Raw genomic sequence first — 20,391 nt, 5'->3', positions numbered from 1 at the left:
GTTCACATTTACCTGTTTATTAAAATTGCTGTCAATGTTCATTAAAATAAGCCCTCCCCTGAAAATAAGCCCTCTGGTGTTTTTCTGTCCAAAAAAAAATAATAAGACAGTGTCTTATTATCGGGGAAACATGGTATACATACATGCATGCATACAGAGAAGGAAAGACCCAAATAAGAGGCATAGCCATTGAATCCAAGCATGTGAATTCTAGACAGAAATTGAGAGTCCAACCTCAGTCCATGTTCAAGCTACTCTAGCTCCCTCATTATACAAATGAGGAAACTGAGTCCTAGAAAGGTGAAGTGACCTGCCCAACAGAGAAAATTGACAAGCTGGGATGGAAAGCCAGGTCTATCAATTCAAAATCCAGTGCCCTTTCTACTGGAGTGAGCTGCTTCTGATGGTTATAGCTTTACAGAAGATTATTTAATTTATATCTGACTCTTGTCAAGATTTCATTTAAAATATCCAGGTTTCAAGAAATGAATCCTGCTTCCAAGTCAATTCAATGAAACTCAATATAATGCAATTTACAAGTTATTTACCAAGCAGCTTGTGCAGCCTTCTGGAGTGGATTGTGAGTCCAGAAATCCAGGAGTAGGGAGAAGATTCTTTCACTGACCAACCTCTGCTCTGCTGGGACAACATCTGGGATGTTCTGTTCTGCTCTGGGGGCCACATGTTATTATTTATTAGAATGCTAATAGCCCCTGGCATTAGCACTGGGCTTGGCAAAGCGCTTTGCTCATGTTGTCTCTCATGTTGTCACAGCAACCCTGGGAGATCAAAGCTTCTCTTATCCCCACCCCTTTCCTGATTGCACTCCAGACTCTCCTGGTCTTTCTCTCCCATGTCCCAGACACTTCTTCACCCCCAAAGCTCCCAATGCTTCAATTTCACACATTGGAAACACCTGTGTCCCTGGATCCTCTCCCAGCGTCCCATTTAGGGAGGAGGCCCAGGGCAGCCATGTCTTCATTCTTCTCCAGACTGTGCTCCTGACTCTCCTGGAGTTTTGTGTCTCTGTCACTTCCCCTCTCCCACCTTTTCAGCTCCCTTTTATATGTCCTTTTCCCCCATTAGAGTGTAAGTTCCTTGAGGGCAGGGGTCATCTTTTATTTCTATTTGGATTTATTTGTACCCCTTGAACTTAGCGCAGTACCTGGACCATAGAAAGGCTTGTCTAGAGGCAGCCCGGTGGTGAAGTGGATATCACTGGGCCAGGAGTCAGGAAAATCCGAGTTCAAATCCAGCCTCAAATACTTGCTAGTTGAACCACCCTGGGCAAGTCACTTAGCCTTTGGCTGGCTCAGGTTCCTCAACTGCGAAGTGGGAGGAAATAATAGCACCTACCTCCCAAGGTAGTTATAATGCTCAAATGAAATCATATTTGTAACACCCTTAGTGAGGTCCTTTCTCAAGATGAAATGCCAAGCATTCAAACGCTACTACAGAGAGCTCAACTCCAATGGATTGGACACAGTGTAAAATTGCCATATTTATGTTTACCTGAAAGATTATTTATGGGGAACTTCTACCAACAGAAGAAGCAGTGATAAGGACACTCTCAGGGTCTCTCTGAAGAACTTTGGTATTGACTGTGAGACCTAGGACACACTGGCACAGGACTGTCTAACATGGTGAACCCTCATTAAAGAAGGCTCTGTGCTCCATGGACAAAGCAGAATTTCAGTGGCTCAAAAAACATGAAATATGCAAATTTAGAGACATCTCCATCCTAAAAGTTCATACAGAATATTTGTGCCCCATCTGTGGTAGAACCTTCTGAGTCATAGTTGGACACACTGAACATTGACCCCAGAATAGTGACATCATTTTGGGCCTCTTCAAGTATGAAGGATGACAACCAACCAACTACCAGTGAGCGGTGTTACAAAGCAGTACGTGCTGCTTTGGCTGGTAGTAGGTTTTGTCTCATTGGATGTTTTCACTCAATGTTTGGAGGACCACTTCTGGAGAGTCTCCAGAGGAGAGCCCTGTGAGGTATGGGTGGGACTGGATGACTTCCCAAGTCCCTTCCTACTCTGAACTTCTGTGTTTCTATTACTACAAAGAGATTCTATAACCTCCTCCAACATAAGAAAGTCTCATTTGTAACACTTTTCCTGAGATGAAGCTCTTATCCCCTAAAGCTCTCCTGTTACTATGACCATTCAATCATATCTTGACCATGAATGTTCCAGGCAGTATGTAGGAACCTGCCCATTCCAATATGTACAAAAGCACCTGAAAATAGTTCAATAAGCTCTCTCCAAGAGGGAGTAACACACGTTAACTAAGTTTGAATCTTGCCTTTAACATGAAATGTGTGATCATGGACAAGTCTAGCCTTTGTCAGTCTTAATTTCCTCATCTGTAAAATGAGGATAATAATGGCACCCATCTCCATCCATCAACCAATCAATCAATATTTATTATGCACTTATGTAGTGGGCACTGTTCCTTAAGAGGAATATGTGATTTTATCTCTACATACATATTAACATATATACATATACATACATACATATAGTTTTTAAAAGACTTTAAAGGATTGTGAAATGCTAGCAGTTAAATATTATTTCCTTTATTATATATATATATTTGTAATGGTATATTAATAGCAATATTTCTGTCAAGTCAATAAGCATTTATTAAGCACCTGCTGTATGCTATGTGCTAAGCACTGCGGACAAAAAGAAAGATAAAACGAATTCCTACTTTCAGAGAACTCACAGGCTGAGGCTAAGGGGAAGCAACACAGGAACACGTATGTACAGACAAGCCGTGTACCGGATAAATCACTTACACTCTCAAGGGGGAATGTTTTAGTGTTAGGGAGGACCCCAAAAGCCTTCCTGCAGAAACTGGGATTTTAGCTAAGACCTGAAGGGAGCCAGAGGCAATGACAGTTCTGAGTTCTTGAGAGAAAGCAGTCCCTCAGAGAAAAGCAGTGCAAAGACGTGAGAGCAAACAAACCCTCAAAGGAATCTGTGGGAGAGTGTCCCGAGCTCCAGCCACATTTACAAGACCACTGCTCCCCTCCGCAAGTTCATGGATGCTACAGCAGTCAATGAAGGGTCCAGGATTCCTTCTGTTGGAAAACCCCAGAGATGACGCTCTGTCTCCCCGGTCAGAATGCCAGCACCATGCTGGCACCCATCTTTCTGTGGCTGTCTGCTCCAAAGTGCCAGTCAGGGCTGGGAGGGAAGCTTGGGCAAAGTTGCTGTTTCTCCCTCCTTCCTTCCTCCTCCTTCCCCAGGCATCGCCATACAGTCTTCAGACCTGAATACTTCCTCAGTTCTTTCTGTGGAGGGGGAACTCACTACTTCCCACCGTAGCCCTTTTCCATGTTGAACAATTCTTGCCTGGTGTTTTTCCTTATATCAAGCCTAAAATAAAAATAGATCCCGGGCTGCAGGCAGTCAATAAACCAACAGCATTTATTAAGCACAGACTGTGCAAATGGCAACATTTGTAAGTGTGGGATTGTTCAACAGAGAGTTATTTCAGTTGTTTGCAACATGAATTCTTCATTTCTAAAGCTTTGGGGCTGTAGGATCTCACTCAACCACCACAAAGTCTAGTTAAGATAGCTAGTTAAGCCTTGGGCAAACCACTCTTCCTCTCTGAGACTCAGTTTCCTCAAATGTAAAGTGAAGGGGTTGAAGGAGACCTCTCATGTTCTTCCTGGCTCTGTTTATGCTTCTAGATAGGGAAATCAAGCAATTAGGTCCAAACCACACAATCACATTGTTCAGGAACTGGACCCAAGGTTTTCTGACTGCAAATCTAGTGGAATTTCAGTTAATCAGAGCTGGACCGCACCTTGGTAGCCTTGGGGACCACTTTCAAATATCTGAAGGAAACGCTGACTCTTATGGACTGTAGGTATGACTCACCAACTCCATCCTGTGAAGGAGCACTCTTGGGGCTGGATTTAGAGTCAGAAAAACCCTAGTTCAAATCTTACCTCCATTATTTACTAGTTGTATGACACGAGGTAAATCATTTAACCTCTCCATTCCTCAGTTTCCTTATTAATAAAATTAGGGGATGGACTTGAAGTGCCCTTCCAGTTTGTGTTTATTTTTATTTTTGGAGGGGGGAAGGCAGGGCAATTGGGGTTAAGTGACTTGCCCAAGGTCACACAGGTAATAAGTGTCAAGTGAGGCTGCATTTGAACTCAGGTCCTCCTGACTCCAGGGCCAGCGCTTTGTTCACCATGCCACCTTGCTGCCCCACACTTCCAGTTTTAAATCTGTGATTCCATGATCCTTCCCATTGCTCTTTATGTGACACATGGTAGCAGTGACTGGATGGAATCCTAGTGATAATGGCGGGTCATCCAGAGAGAATGACCACCCGCACAAGGCCTTTGCTGAGCTCGGGGATCAGATTTTCTGCCACCTGTTTTATATTTAATTCTCTGTGTATGTGCTCTTTTACCCCAGTACAAATAAGCTGTTTGAAGGCAGGAATTACAGCATAACTCCAGGGTACTTAGTAAAAATTGATGAAATTTACCCGTCTAGAGTCACTGGTAGGGAAAAACCTGAGAATTGCCTATGTTGAGCTCAGGGCAGTTCATAGTCATAAAGTCAAACATCTGAGTATAAAAACAGAAAGAAATTTAGTGCTATTGCCTCTCCCTCACCCCAACACACAAATACTCTTCAGGCTCCACAATATAAAAAAATTCCTTGTAGAAACTGTCTGTTTACAAGAAAAGAATTTCCCCAAACACAGCATTTCCTACATAATTAACTGTAAATACTTTGGGAGACTGAGTTAGAAAGTGCAGAGTGTGCTGGAGTGGAAACCAGGAGACCTGCTTCTCACCTGGGCTCTGACTCTAAGTAGCTATGACCATGGGCTTCATTTCCTCTCTTAGAGCTCAAATTTCCTCCTCTGTGAGGCTGGGAAATTGGACCATGTGATCTTGATACCACATGTTCAGAGCTTTTGTGATCCCATGGACTGAGCCCAATTCAGTTGTTCAGAAATGGACTGCATTTTCCTTAGCTGGATAGATTGGCTCCAAGGCCCTGGTCTGGGCCTGTGCTGTTCAATCAACCAACCGGTTAACAAGGATTTATTAAGTGCTTATTATGTGCCAGACACTGAACTAGGCACTTGGGGTGCAAGTATAAAGAATGAAACAGAAGATGGTGGAGTAAAAGCAGGAACTTGTCTGAGATCCTGCTCCAACCCCTCCAATACCTATAAAATATGACTCTAAAGGAATTTTAGAACAATAGACCCCACAAAGTGACAGAGAGAAACAAATCTCTCACTGAAGGCAGTCTGGCAGGCTGACAGGAAGGGTCTATCGCACCATGCTGGTAGCTGAGTGCAGTCCTGCCAGAGCCGCTGGAGCCCAGACTCAGGGCAGCCCTAGTGACATGGAACAGCCAGAGCAGACTTCAGGAGAGTGAATCACCAGCAGCTGTGGCAGGTTCTAGGCTTCTTAATCCATAAACACTAAAGAGAAAGTAAGAGGTCAGGGAACTCTGTTGGAATTGGGTATTGGAAGAGCACTGTCTGGCCCCTGCCCCTGGGGTGAGAGGTGGTGGATGCATAGCAGCTGCAGCTGCTGCCATGTAGCTGCCTCTAGAGCTCCTAGACTGCAGATTGTAGGGGGACCAAGTGATCATTCAGAAAATAATCACTCTTGCTTTGACCTGCTTGGATCTGGATTGCAGTCTTGGGTGGTTCTTCTGGGTTGTGTGGCCAGTGTGCCAGAGCTTGGTGTGTCTATAAAGAGGGAACACTCCTCATAGCTCTGACAACATTTGTGAAAACTCCAGCAATTTGGGACAAAGCTGTCTCCACTCTGGAAGCAGAGTTCTACTGTGTCAAAGAGCTCAAAAGTCAAGTAATTGGTGGCAAGATGAGCAAACAGAGGAAGTACAATCAGACCATAGAATCCTTTTTTGGGGACAAAGAGGATCAAAACATGGAAGCAGAAGAAGTCAACAAAGGCAAAACTCCTGCATCAAAAGCTTCCAAGAAAAAATATGAACTGGTTACGGACCACAGAGGAGTCAAGAAGGATTTTGAAAATCAAGTAACAGAAGTAGAGAAAAAAATTGGGAAGAGAAATGAGAATGATGCAAGAAAATCATGAAAAATGAGTCAACAGCCTGCTAAAGGAGACCCCCAAAATACTGAAGAAAATAAAACCTTTAAAAATAGACTAACTCAAATGACAAAAGAGGCCCAAAAAATCAATGAGGAGAAGAATGCCTTAAAAAGTTGAATTGCCCAAATGGAAAAAGAATTTCAAAAACTCACTGAAGAGAATAATTCCTTCAAAATTAGATTGGAGCAAATGGAAGCTAATGACTTTATGAGAAATCAAGATACTATAACACAGATCCCCCCAAAAATGAAAAAAATAGAAGGCAATGTGAAATATCTCATTGGAAAAAAAACACTGACCAGGAAAATAGATCCAGGAGAGATAATTAAAAAATTATTGGACTTCCTGAAAGCCATGATAAAAAAAAAGAGCCTAGAAATCATCCTTCAAGAAATTCTCGAGGAAAATTGCCCTGATATTCTAGAACCAGAGAGCAAAATAGAACTTGAATGAATTCACCGATTGCCTCTTGAAAAGATCCCCAAAAGAAAATTCCTGGGAATATCATAGCCAAATTCCAGAGTTCCCAGGTCAAGGAGAAAATATTACAAGCTGTCAGGAAGAAACAATTTTAGTGTTGTGGAAACACAATCAGGATAACACAGGATCTAGCAGCTTCTACACTAAGGGATCAAAGGGCTTGGAATATGATATTCTGGAGGTCAAAGGAGCTAGGATTAAAACCAAGAATTACCTGCCCAGCAAAACTGAGTATAATACTTCAGGGGAAAATACAGTCATTCAGTGAAATAGAGGACTTTGAAGTATTCTTGATGGAAAAACTAGAGCTGAACAGAAAATTTGATTTTCAAATACAAGAAGCAAGAGAAGCATGATAAGGTAAACAGGAAAAAGAAATCATAAAGAACTTATTAGAGCGGAACCATTTATATTCCTACATGAAAAAGCAATATTTTTAACTCATGAGACTTTTCTCAGTATAAGGATAGTTGAAGGGAATATATGTATATATACATATATGTTTGTATGTATAGGAGAGTGTATGTATATATAAATACATATTTGAGTGTGTATATGTGTGTACATGTATACATAGAGGTCACAGGATCAGTTGAATAAGAAGGGATGATATCTAAAAAATGAAATTAAGAGGGGAGAGAGGAATATAATGAGAGAATGAGAAAGGGAGAGATAGAGTAGGGTAAATTATCTCATATAAAAGAGGCAAGAGAAAACTGTTACAATGGAAGGGAAGAGCAGGAAGGTGAAACAGAATAGTTCAACCTTACTCTCACTGAATTTGGCTTCAGGAGGGAATAATATACATAAGGAGGGTATCTTACCCTATAGGAAAGTAGGGGGGAAGGTGATAAAAGGGAGGGTGAGAGAAGGGAGGGCAGATTGGGGGAGAGGGTAGTTAGAAGCACACACTTTTGAAAAGGGACAGGGTCAAAGTAGCAAATAGAATAAGTGGGGGGCCAGATTGGATGGAGGGAAATATAATCTTTCACAATATATCTACTATGGAAATATTTTGCCTAATTGTACATGTACAGCCTATGTTGAATTGCTTATCTTCCCAGTAGAGGTGGGTGAAGAGGTAAGAAGGGAAATAATCTGGAAATCAAAGTTTAAAAAATGTTTTAAAAAATTGGTTTTTTTACATGTAACTGGGAAATAAGATATACAGGCACTGGGGTATAAAAATCCATCTTGCCCTATTAGAAAATTAGAGGGGACATAGGGGAGGATATAAGAGACAGCAGATTGGGGGAAGGGGTATTCAGAAGGCTCACTAATTTCAGGGGGTAGAGGAAAAATGGGGAGTAAATTTACAACTCAAAATCTTGTGGAAATGAATGTTGAAAGCTAAAAACAAATTTAAAAAAAAGAATGAAACAATGCCTACTCCCAGCGAACTTATATCCTAATGGAAGACACAAGTGTATATTTTTGTATATGTATATATATACATGTATGTATATAGACATTACCACACATTTATATGTATGTATATATGTATCTTTATGTGTGAATATGTTTTTATTTATATAATGCTAATCAATATAAATAGATACACAGCAGTTAAATGCAAGTAGTTTTGGGGAATTGGTTAAAGTTTCGTGCAGAAGATGGTACCTGAGCTGCATAGGAAAGTAAAGGTCTCTGTGACTAGAGGTAAGAATGATGTCCATTGCAGGCACTGGGGACCTCCCATATAAAGGCACTGAAAAAGGAAATTAGAGAGAGAGAAGGCATCTTTGGTAGATGGGTCTGCGCACGAAGGGGAATAATGCTCAGTAAGTCTAGAAAGATAGATTGGGGCCAGATTGTATAGGACTTTGGAAGCTCAACAGAGAAGTTGGCATTTTATCCTAGAGGCAACAGGAAGGAGCAGGAGCTGGTTGAGTAGGGGGATCACATGTTCAGATCTGCCCCTTTGGCCTTGAGAGACTTGAAGACGAGAGGCCAGTAGGAGGCTGTGACAACAATCTAGGTGAAAGGTGATGAGGCCTGAAGGTAGGAGTGGAGAGAAGGGGGAGCATGTTGGGAAGGCTTGGCATAAGGATGGGGCTGGGCATCTGACAGCTTCCCGGTAACTCAGCTCTATTTTCATCATCTCTCTGGTTTGTTGAATTTCACATCTGGGCCAGGGAACAACGATATCTAAGCCTACCTGATGGATTGTTCCCTGACTGTCCCAGTGCGGGAGTGCACCTCCATCTCCCTGTGGTGCTCAGCAGGAGCAGTACCCTGGAGAGAGGCATTAGAGTCAGGCTAATGAAAATCATCACTCCTGTTTAAATAGCTCTTTACCCTCATGAAGATTTTAATAGACTTCTGTTTATTTGACATTTGTGAGAACTTTGTGGGGCTTGACATAAGTGCTGTTAATGAGGAGATACCAGATCAGAGAGGTGCAGCCCATGTGTCCAAAGTTACACAGCTGGTGAGGCAAGATTCTAAGCCAGATCTGCTGACACCAAGTCTAACCCTTCTACTCTGGTTAGTGATTCCCATCGAGCTGTATATGGAGCTTCATGGCTGACAAAGGTCTTTCTTCACAACCACCCTTTGGAGGGGGAACTGCAGTCATTACAAGCATCAGACTGGAGGGGCTACATCAGGATCACAGAAACCAAGTTTCCTGTTGTGTCTCTGACACACGTGAGCTCAGAAATCCTATTACTGAACCCACTAGGGCTCCACACAGCTCTCTAAGGCCAAAAGAAGCAATAGACTTGCTGATCTCCAAGGATGAAGGTCGTTTCCTCACCAGGAGCTCCCTATACTGATGAAATCAGGTCCAGGGAAAAAATGCCCATTTTATGGATAAGGAAACTGAGACAGCGAGACTTGCCCAAGACCAAACAAGAAATCTTTGGAGAATTCCAGATTGGAACCCTGATCTCCCGACTTCTCCTGAGTCAGTGTGGCACGGACAAAATGAGCAGATGAAGGAGTGACTGTTTGTTGATCACTTTCTATATGCCTGGCACATAGACCAGGCATACAAAGCATCCCCACATTCTGCGTTTCCATTTTGTGGATGGATACAGTGTGTACTCCACAATAGCACCCACCTCATAATTAACATTTGTAAAGCACATTGCCAATCCTGAAGTGCTACATAAGTATAGCTTTGATGACAGCCATTATCGTTCTAATTGTTATTATAGGACTTCCAGGAATTGGGAGGCCTCACCCTCAACTTCCCTCATCAGACCTCCTCTGGAGTATTGGCCTCTTTTCCAGGTGTCACCATTTCAGCTGGGCATTGAGAACCTTGTTTTGTCTGACCCCAGAGGACAGAACCAGAGGCAATGGGAGCAAGTGCCCAGAGCTGATGTGAGGAAGGGCTTTGTAACTATGGGAGTGGTGCACTAGTAAAAGGGATGATGTCCATGAGAAGTGGGGAAGTCTTCAAACAGAGCCTGGGTGATCACTTATTGGGTCTGTTATAATGGGGATTCCTTTATAGGTTGGGCTTGATGGCTCTGAGGCTCCTTCCAATTTTCAAATTCTGTGGTGAAAGATAAAACCACTCCCACCACGCCAGGTAAGTAAATCTCGATGCGGGATTTGAGTCTAACCACAAGGTGGCATTGACAGCCACTCTCCTTCTATGAAAGTAAAAGTCAGAAGCTGGGGGTGGAGCCCATGTTGTCCCTGATTGTGAGGGCGCTTCAACCCACTGAACAGAAGTGTTAAAGATGTGTGGGGTGTGGAGTCATTCCCAGAGACTGGGAGCCCTTCCATCCTCAAGCTCGGCCTCCTATGGGTACATCGGCCAACTCACTACCTAGAGGCCATTGATTATTTTCTATTTCCTCAATTAGAATTAGCTCTACCACCATTGGCAAGTGCCACTGCTTCCCTCATTTACTAAGTCCTAATTACGTGACCTTGGCACAATGGCCTCACCTCCCTACAGAACAGACACAATGTGCTTAGATACCACATACAGCCCTTTGCTTGGCATAAAATCAACAAAGAAGGAATAAAAAGCACACAGGAAAACACGGTCCATTTGCCTGGTCACCCACCTCCCAGCCCTGACCCAGGCTGTTTCCAGGCAGCCACAGGCTATCATGAAGCTAGGTGTTCTGGGAAACACTGGGTTCTGTTTGCTCGGCCTCCTTGTAAGGCCCCAGGAGCAAGCAAAGGGTCATTTCAGCACAAGCTATCCCATGGCTAACGTTTGACTCCCACATCCAATGTCTGCTTATTGGCAGAGATGCTGATGCTCCGGAGCCAGGACCTCTTGGCTCCTCCTAAGTACAACAGATCATGGGCTTGGGGTTGGCTTGTCTCAGGACCAGACAATAAGCTTGAGGGGTTTTCTTGCTTTCAGCTGATCCTCCACCAGAAGGGAAATCTGAGGAGAACAGGTTTGGGGCTGGCCATGCTCCTCATTTTGCAGATGAGGACAATAAGGCCAAGGGAAGGGAAGTGACTGGCTCTGAGTCATATAACCAGTCAATGTCTGAGGAAAGATCTGAGCTCAGGTCTTCCTGAGCCCACACTCGGCACTCTGTCCTCTGGGCCACCTTGGTTCCTCTGACTGACATGCTAAAGCTCACTTATCATTCACTATTTCTTCACCTCCTACTATGTGCCAGACACTGCTGAGTCTGGGGATAGAAAAGAGAAAAAAGACCATCCCTGCCTTCAAGGAGCCTACAGTCTAATATGGGAGACAATATGCCAATCAGTATAGACAAAGCAAGTTATCCACAGAATAGATAGGCAATAATTAACAGAGAGAGGGTTGTAGAAGGCCAGATTTTAGTTACGACTCTGCTTGGGACTCGTGCAACCACATGATTTTATAGTTGAGGAACTGAGGCCTATATGATTTTGACCAAGTCATTACTTCTTTGGACCTCAGTCTCCTCATCTGTAAAATGGACTAAATGCCTCTAGGGTTCTTTCCAGCTCTAGGTCTGTTATCTGTTTTTAAATGGTGATGATAAAAAAGGGGCGGAGGGGATACTACTACACAGAGTTGTGAATTCCTTGTGAGTAGGGTCTGTTTCTTTTATCCTCAGCACTTAGCACAATGCCTGGCATATAGTCAGTGTTTAATCAATGCTTCTTGACTGACTGAGTCACAGATGAAATGGAGTAAGATATCAGAGCAGTCTGGGCATTGATTTAGAGCTCTCTGGTCATTCTAAGTCAAGGAAAGCAACAAACTATCTTAGTGCACTGAGAATAAGAACAGAAACACTTAGATCTGTTTCCTATCAGGCTAGGACAGATAATGCCTTCCCTTAAAAATCTGAGAGAGAAGGAGAGAGGGAGGGAGGGAGGGAGAAACAGACAGAGACAAGGAGGGAGGGAGAAAGAGGAGACAAAGAAAGGCAGACAGAGACAGAGAGAAAGAAGAAGCAGAGAGACAGAGGGAAGAAGGGAGGGAGGGAGAGAAACAGAAAGAGACAGAGAGATAGGGAGAGACACACACACACACACACACAAGCAGAGAGTGCTGGAATATGCAACTTTGAAGGAAGGATGACTGAGCAAGGAAGTTCTACGAAATCACATCAGTATGTCCTAAAAGAGTTAATGCAGAGTTTACCTGCCAGGGAGGAAAAGGGTGTGAAGACTCTCCTGAAGCCAGCAAGGTTGGCAGAAACCTACCATTGTTTCCACAAACTCCCCCATTTCTGCTTTTGTTGGGGAAAAGCCAGACGGGATTTTTCATTCGAATTCCCTCTCCTATGAGATGTGTTTGGAATTCCTCCAGAGCACAAGCTAATAGACATGTGTCATTTGGAGCATAGAGCCTAGGAGAATTCTGTTAGCTTTATGTTGTCTTCTGAGGCTGACGAGGGCTGTGACGCTATACCATCAATGTTATATCCTAGGTGAAGAAACATCTCTAAAATTTGGTCCATCAGACCCAGATATCTGATTCAGGGCAACAGAGTATTGAGAAGGACTTAACTTAGGGGTAGTTATCTCAGTGGATGGAGTAAAGGTCCTGAAGTCAGGAAGATCCGAGTTCAAATTTGACCTCATACACTTACTGCCGGTGCCACACTGGGCACAGGTTTGTTTGCTTCAGTTTCCTCATCTGCAAAATAGGGATAATATCAGCTCCTGCTTCTCAGGGCTGTAAGGCTCAAATTCAATAATAACTAAAATGCTTAGCAAATTATCTAATACATAATAGGTGAGACATAAATATTAGCTACTACTCATTATTATTAAACGTCCACGTCATGTAATTTGGAAGAAATAGAACTGAAGTATCTCATATTTCAGATGCTATGGACTCAACCAAGCAGTGCTCAGTGATGCCTGGAGTGAAATGACCCACTTTAACTGATTTTCCTTCAACTGCTGTTTTATTGTGGAAATGATGACCCCCCACTCAGCTAATATAAGCAGGATCATTTAAGGGCTGAGTTATCCACTGGGTGCTCTGTGCACATGGTTTGGGGCTCAGCAGGTTTAACTGATTTTCTTTCCACTTTCCTGCCCATCTTTGGCCTGAGTAATCCTGTGGAGGGGCAGTTCTGGAATATCGTACCCTGATTAAGCAGAACAGGAGTGGGCAAAGATCCCAGTTTTGTCTGGGTTATCAGAATCTTGTAACTGGTGAAAAAGACTCTAGAGGTCATCCACTATTCTCTCACTCAATGAAGGAAGCCCTTCTGTAGGAGGTCATATAGTTTTGCTTGAATATCTGGTGACAGAGACATCACTACTTAGGGGGAAAAACCCATTCAATTGATGGACATGTTAAGTAGGTGGAAAGTTGTATCTTGTGTTAAGCTGTTCCTTTGTTGTTTCTTTCAGTTGGCCAGTCCTCTGGAACCACACATCACCATTCATAGCACATTCACATGACTGATAATGGCCCTAACCTTCCTGCCTTGCCCCCTTCTAGTTCTGGAATCTATGCACCATGACCTGATCAACTTTGCCATTGTTCCTAGATAGGATACATTAATCTACTCCCCTGTGGCCCCATCCACCATTCCTGTCATCTACCTATCCTGCCTCAAACTCTCTGTTGGCCTTTGATCTTTCATCTTCCATTATCTTTCAGGCATCTTAGCCTCAATATGTCCAAAATGCAACTGATTATATTTCTCCCTAAAACCCCTCCTCCTTCCCTATTACTGTAGAGGGCATCTTGTCCCCCCAAACTCACAACCTGGGAGTCAGCCTGGATTCCTCACAATCCCCCACCCCCCATAGCCAAGACAGTGCCAAGGCCTATCAACTTCCCTTTGTAGCATCTCTGTAGCGGTCCTCTTTCTCCCCTCTGATGCTGCCCTCACCGTGCTGTGGGCTGACCCGCCTCATGCCTGGATTACTGCAGTAGCTGCTGGGGATTCTGCCTGCCTCGGTCTCTCCCCTCTCCAATGCATCCTCCATTCAGCCACTACTCAATAAACTCCAGTGCCTTCCTATTGTCATCAGGTCATTTCCTCTTCCAAAATGAAGGATTAAATGCATAATGCCCTCAGTGCCTTGCCTCCTCTGCCTTCCCGTCTTCTCTCGCCTCACTCCTGACACCCACTTCTCAGTCTGTGACGCTGGTCTCCAGGCTGCCCATCTCTCTGGCTCTGGGCATCTACTCTGCCCGGAATGCTCTCGCTCCTTCGCTCTGCCAGCTCACTTCTCTGGCTTCCTCAAGTCCTGTCCTTTACCAGAGGCCTTCCCTCCTAATTCCAGTGCCTTTTCTATTTATCCTGTATGGAGCTGCTTTGTACAGATTTGTTTGCATGTTGTCTCCCCTCTGAAACTGTCAGCTCTGCAGGGCCAGGTACAGCACCTGACAAACAGCAGGCACTTAATATATATTGACTGATTGATTGGATCAAATTGCCCCTGCCAAGCTGTCCTGTCCCTAGGAGCTCTTTCCCCCATGAGAGTGTAAGCTCTTAGTGGGCAGGAACTGTCTGCTTTTCTATTTGTCTCCACAAATCTTAGCATGATATTGGGCACGTATGAAGCTCTGAAGAGATGCTTTCTTGTTCATTCATAGATTTAGAAATAGCAGCTAAGTAGCCCCCTGGATAGTCAGGAAGCCCTGAATTCAAATCTTACCTGAGACACTCAGCTGTGTGACCCTGGGTAAGTTACTTCACCTCAGTTTCCTAATCTGTAAAACAGTGATAATAATAGCACCCACCTCCTGGGACTGATCATTTGAGAAAACGTAAATGAAGTAACTTCACAAGCCTCACAGATATGTATCAGTGTGGGCTGTTTCTCCTTTCCTGATGATGCTGTGGATGCCCATATATGCCTGAGGTCATGCAGGTAACCTTTCTCCCTTGATCACTACACTGCTTTCTGGACTTCTTTGCCCCGCTCCTCTTCAGCCCTGGAGTTCCTGCCTTGGAGCTGTCCTCTGCCCCTGCAGCAGCTCCCCCTGCTAGGGCAGCAGCTTTCAGAAGCTCCATGAAAGAAGGGCGTGCAGGCTGACCGGACTTCTCACTAGGCCACAATCCAGATTTCCGCACAGTGCTCCTGCCTTTTTCAGCCTCCTTTGAGGTTATTTCCCCCTTAGAATGCCAGCCACCTGAGGGCAGTGACTGCTTGGCATTTTGCATGCATTGTATCTCTAGCCCTTGGCATGGGCCTGGCACAGTGAACACTTAATAAATGTGTGTTTCCTGACTGACTGAAATGGCAAAGCCAGGGTTCAAGACTGACTCAGCAATCCTGTTCCCTGACTCCAAGCCCAGCAGGCTCCCCACCAGGCTGCTATGCTGCCTTCAGCTCCTCTTCCCTAGCTCACCATTCAAGCCCAAACGACTGGCTGTAATCTGCCTTTCCTGTCATAGTCCACAGGACTCCCTTTTGTTGTTCTGTGCCCATGCTGCACGAGGCCATGGAGTGACCTTCCTCTTGATAAATTGGAGAGAGCCCAAAGGAGGACAGGCAGGATGGCGAAGGGACCCGAGGCCAAGACACCTGGGACCTCATCCCCATGTTATTAGAATGTTTAGCTCAGAGAAGAGAAAATGGAGATTGCATAGTTATCTTTAATCAATCAATTGACAATCCTCAAAGAACACTAGAAATGCAGAATGAAACAAGTCCTACTCTTTGGAGCTCCTGCTCTGTCTGGCTTCAAGCATCCAAAGGGCTAACACGCCTAAAAGGGATTGTCCTTCTTCTTGGTCCCAGAGGATAAGATAGGAGACATGAATGGGAGCTGCTGCAAAGAGGCAGGTTCGGGCTGGGCATCAAGAACAAACTTCTTAACAATTAGAGCTGGACCCAAGGGGAGAGGCTGCCTTGGGAGGCCATGGGCACCTTCTCACTGGAGGGCTTCAATCAAAACCCCCAATGATCATTGGCCAGGGAGCGTTGGATCAGATGGATTTCAGGTGCTTTCTAGCTTGCGATTCTGTGAACTGGGCTCCATAGGCCTTGGACCCCCCAGTTCATCTAAACTCTGGGAGAGAGTAGGGAAGAAAGAAGCTACCCACTATTTGTTGGTGTCTCTTTTCAGTTGTGTCCAACTCTCTGTGACCTCATTTGGGGTTTTCTTGGCAAAGTTACTGGAGAGGTTTGCCATTTCCTTGTCCAGCTCATTTTACAGATGAAGAAACTGAGACAAAAGGGTTAAATGACTGGCCCAGGGTCACACAGCTAGGAAGTGTCTGAGGCCAAATTTGAACTCAGGAAGATGAGTTTTCCTGACTCCAGGTCCAGTGCTCTGTGCACTGTGGCACCCCCTGGTTGCCCCATCCACTATCACTGGACAATATTTGCCTTTTTGGTATACCGTTGCCAGGCATGCAGTTCAATTCAGTTTAGTCCAATCCAATCCAATCCAACATTTACTTGATTCTTGCAAACCAGAATACAAAGATGAAAAAATGAAGTAGCCCCTGCCTGCCCTGAAGGACGTTAAATTCTGTTGGGGGAGGGTATGCTGAGATGTGCACAGATAAAGCAAAATAGAAGAGACAAGGGTAGAGAGGAATGAAGACAGAGACAGATGGAGGGAGGGAGGGAGGGAGAACTAGAGAAACAGAAAGACAGAGGAGAAAGAGAGAGAAAGAAAGAGACAGAGAGATACAGACAGAGAGACAGAGACAGAGACAGAGATGGAGACAGAGAGTTGAATATGGGGGTCTATACATCAAAGTATCTCAGTCCTACCTGTAAAGACTCAATATTATCTAGCAAATGAGGACTGACCTTGCAGTCAAAAGAGTATGACTCCCTTCTCAGCTCTGGCATCTCAAGCAAACTATATAACCTCTGAAGGCCTCAGTTTGCTCATCTATAAAATGAGGGAATAATAGAAGATTCCTTTCCACTTTAGTCCTACGTGGGTCTGGTTTGCCAGACTGACAAGGGTGATTGACTCGCCACAAGCACAAAGTGGTTTAATCCACACATCCAGCAGATAGCTCTTCTGGGAGCTTATCAGAAAATAGCTAATGTGCATTTAAGTAGAAAGGATTAAAAGTCACACTCTAGGACCACAGATGAGTAATTTCAGGTCCCCTCCTATTCAGAGATAAGAAATGGCACAAACCCAGGCATCACGGACTCCAGAGGAAATGCCCATCATATGTAGACCTTCAGTTTGTTGAGAGTTATAACAGCTGGTCATTGTCAGGATGTTTTTCCTTTCCTCTGACTGAACTCTGCCTCTTTCCAACTTTAACTCAATTCACCAGGCATCCACTAAACTCCTAATGTATGCAGGGCACTTTGTGAGATGCTGGAGAAGATACAAAATCAAACACGAAATAGCAGTTCACATGTGTGTGCGTGTGTGTGTAAGACATATAATATTACAATAATATACAACATATTACAGTATAATCTACAATATAATTCAGATAGGTGAATAAAGATATAAAGGCAATATAAAACTATTTTGGGGTAAAAGATAAACAAAACTTCTACCCATTGCTGCTCTTTCTGCACCCTGCCAAGGTTCTAGATGTACTCTTATGGGGGTGGGGGAGGTGATTATCTAATACCATCTCAAGCCCCCATCCTGGTATGTGGTCCCTAATGTCCATCACCAGTGATTAGCACACCAGTATCTTTTAGCCAGTTAACACCAAGTACTTTTTCAAAGGGAAGTTTGCTGCAAAGTTATAGCAAAAAGATAGCCATTCAAAACCTGGGCAGGGGGAGGGATTGGTCTGTCACCTTCTATCTATTGTCTCAGCTCTTCAGCAGAGTTGACTCAAATTTAGGGTAGCTGCCACAGAGCATACCTTCACATAGACCATTTCCCAATGTCATGTGGCTATTGGATAATCCAAGTCTCTGCTTATGTGGCATTAAGTTGAGGAGGTCTCTGTACTTTTGAAGGTTGTCCAAGTAACTCTTTTACTTGGTCCCAAGCTCCCAGGAAGGCTTGGCTCAAGGCTCATCTTCTAAAATAGGCCTTTCCTGATACCCCCAATATTAGTGTCCCTCCAACTACTAAGAATTGATTTTGAATCTATTTTGTCTTATCTGCACACATATAAGACCACACTACCCCCAATCGAATTTACAGTCCTTCAGAGTAGGCAGGGACTGTTTCATTTTTTAAAAAATCTCTATGTGCTTGGTGCCAAGAACCCAAGTAAATGTTGGTTGAAATGGATTGGGTTGGATTGGATTGAACTGAATTGAATGGTGTGCCTGGCAATCGCACAGTAACAGGACTCGCTAACTTAAGATCCCTTCCATGTTTAGAACTAGGGTGCCATCTCTATTTCCCATCCCTGTCCACTGATCCAGGCTTGATGTTACTGTGACGCCATTTTTCTCATATATAGATCTGGTCACCGTCACTCCTTTGCTCAAAGATCTTCAGTGTCTCACTGTGGCTTACAGATTAACATTGGCTCCCTTTGTCCCGACACCCAAGACCCTTGACCGTTTGGTGCCATCTTCCCTTTTCAGTTTTATTACTCTTTCTTCTCCCCGGCAAAGTCGGCACGTGGCTCACAATCTTCACCCTGACCACTGCTTCCTTTATATACCCTGGCTTCCCATTTCTTCAGGCCCTGTGTCTGACTCCAGGTTACCTTAGCCATGAGTGGGAGGTGTCCTGCCTTAGATCCTGACGTCTTCCCTCCTCTGCTCCAGTGTATTTGTCTCAGGGAGCAGGATTTTGACTAAGGCTATGTAATGGGAATGTAAATTTTAAAGATCTTCCCTGCCCCTAGGCTAAAATGCACCTGGAGCACTTTGTTTTTCAGTAGATACTTCTTGATTGGCCAGTGGGTCAATAAGGTTGTTACATTCTCTGAGCCAGGAGAAGGCTATATAAACCCTGATGTGTAGCTTTGTTTTGGGGGCTCACTTTGAGAAGTGTTCTGTGATTTGATCTGGATTCTGGGAAGCCGTTGTCTGGAGCCCCCCCAGCTTTGGAAAACCCAGATGTTGAAACCCAGATGTTGACTGGGTATGGATGTAATGGCTGGACAGTTTGGAAAGCTGTCTACTTGATCTGTTTCTGTCTTGATAATTCTGCCTGTATACTTTGAAGTTCAGGGTGCTGACCTTTTTCCCCTGAACTAGGTAAACTATACATGTTTGACTGATTAAAGTAAGCTTGTTAACCCATTTTGAGTTGCTTTCCTTTATCAAAGCAGATCCAGGAGCCTGTGCTGGCAGCCACCCTGGGAACACTGAGGTGCTTGCTGCTATAGGCTATTTGCCCCTTTCAGACACCAGGCTCTTCCCCAACCAAGTCTTGCTGACTATTGATAGCATTCCAACTTCAAAATCTGATTTACCTTGGAGGTTGTGGCAATATCATGGCTCAGACTCCTTTTAGTGGCCTTGGAGAATTTACTGCCCTTCCTTGCTCAGAAGCTAAAGGCTTTTCAAGAGTGTAATTAATACTCATAAAGAATTTTGCAGATGAATAGTGCTGCCCCTCCTGAGTTTTAAGTAGCAAAGAAATGTCGGAGGCAGAAAGTGACATTCCCAAATGAAGTCATCAGAGTCTCTTTGACTGAAATGACCTCGTAAGAAATAGCTGGAACAATTGAGCGTGAAAATGCAAACACTTCAGACATTTCCACATTTGCCTGATTAACTCAAAGAGGAGACACTTTAAAAGCTGTAATTGCTGATAAATCACTGGCCACAAACAGCACAAAGAAGACAATCAGATGCATGCCACTGTTGCCAACTAATGAATCAATAATTATCTGAATTTTCTTAACAATAACCCTTGGGTAGGAATGTCTGGTAAAGAGAGTAATGGATAGAAGTTGTCGAGAGCAAAATATATGCTCCATGTCCCACCCCAGCTTCCTACTATGAGCGATGCTGAAGTAGAGAGAGTGCTTCAGGAGGTGGATGGTGTTCTTCCAGTGGAGATCTCCAAGTCATGTCAAGGCAACAACTTGTAGAGTATGTGCAAGATGGATCTGGCTTTTGGGTATGGACTGCTCCAGATGGCCATGGTGGTCCCTTCCAATGCAGAAATGCTGTAAGATGGTGTTTTGTGTGGAGAAGAACGCAGGAACTTTTTCAGGTAAGAAAGTAGGAGATAGAATTCAATCAATCAACAAACATTAGGACGAAAAATGAAGAACATCTCAGAGGACCAAGTTGTATCAAGGGACATGGTGCATTAACACATCCTAAAGAGAGTAAGATGAAAATGTTTATTCTAAAGTAATGTTATGATATCTGCTCATGATTATTTGCATTTAAAGTACAATTACACAGAAGAGGGAAATAATAGTACACTATAGTAAAATTATCTAGAGCATTTCTGGCTTCCATTGACACAGTTGACATGCCTCATCATCCACCTATTATTT

This window comes from Petaurus breviceps, unplaced genomic scaffold, assembly GCF_028583685.1.
Source record: "Petaurus breviceps papuanus isolate PSGF00001 unplaced genomic scaffold, PetGlider_PUasm1.0 207, whole genome shotgun sequence".
Lineage (NCBI taxonomy): Eukaryota > Metazoa > Chordata > Mammalia > Diprotodontia > Petauridae > Petaurus > Petaurus breviceps.
This window is presented reverse-complemented; position numbering follows the sequence as displayed.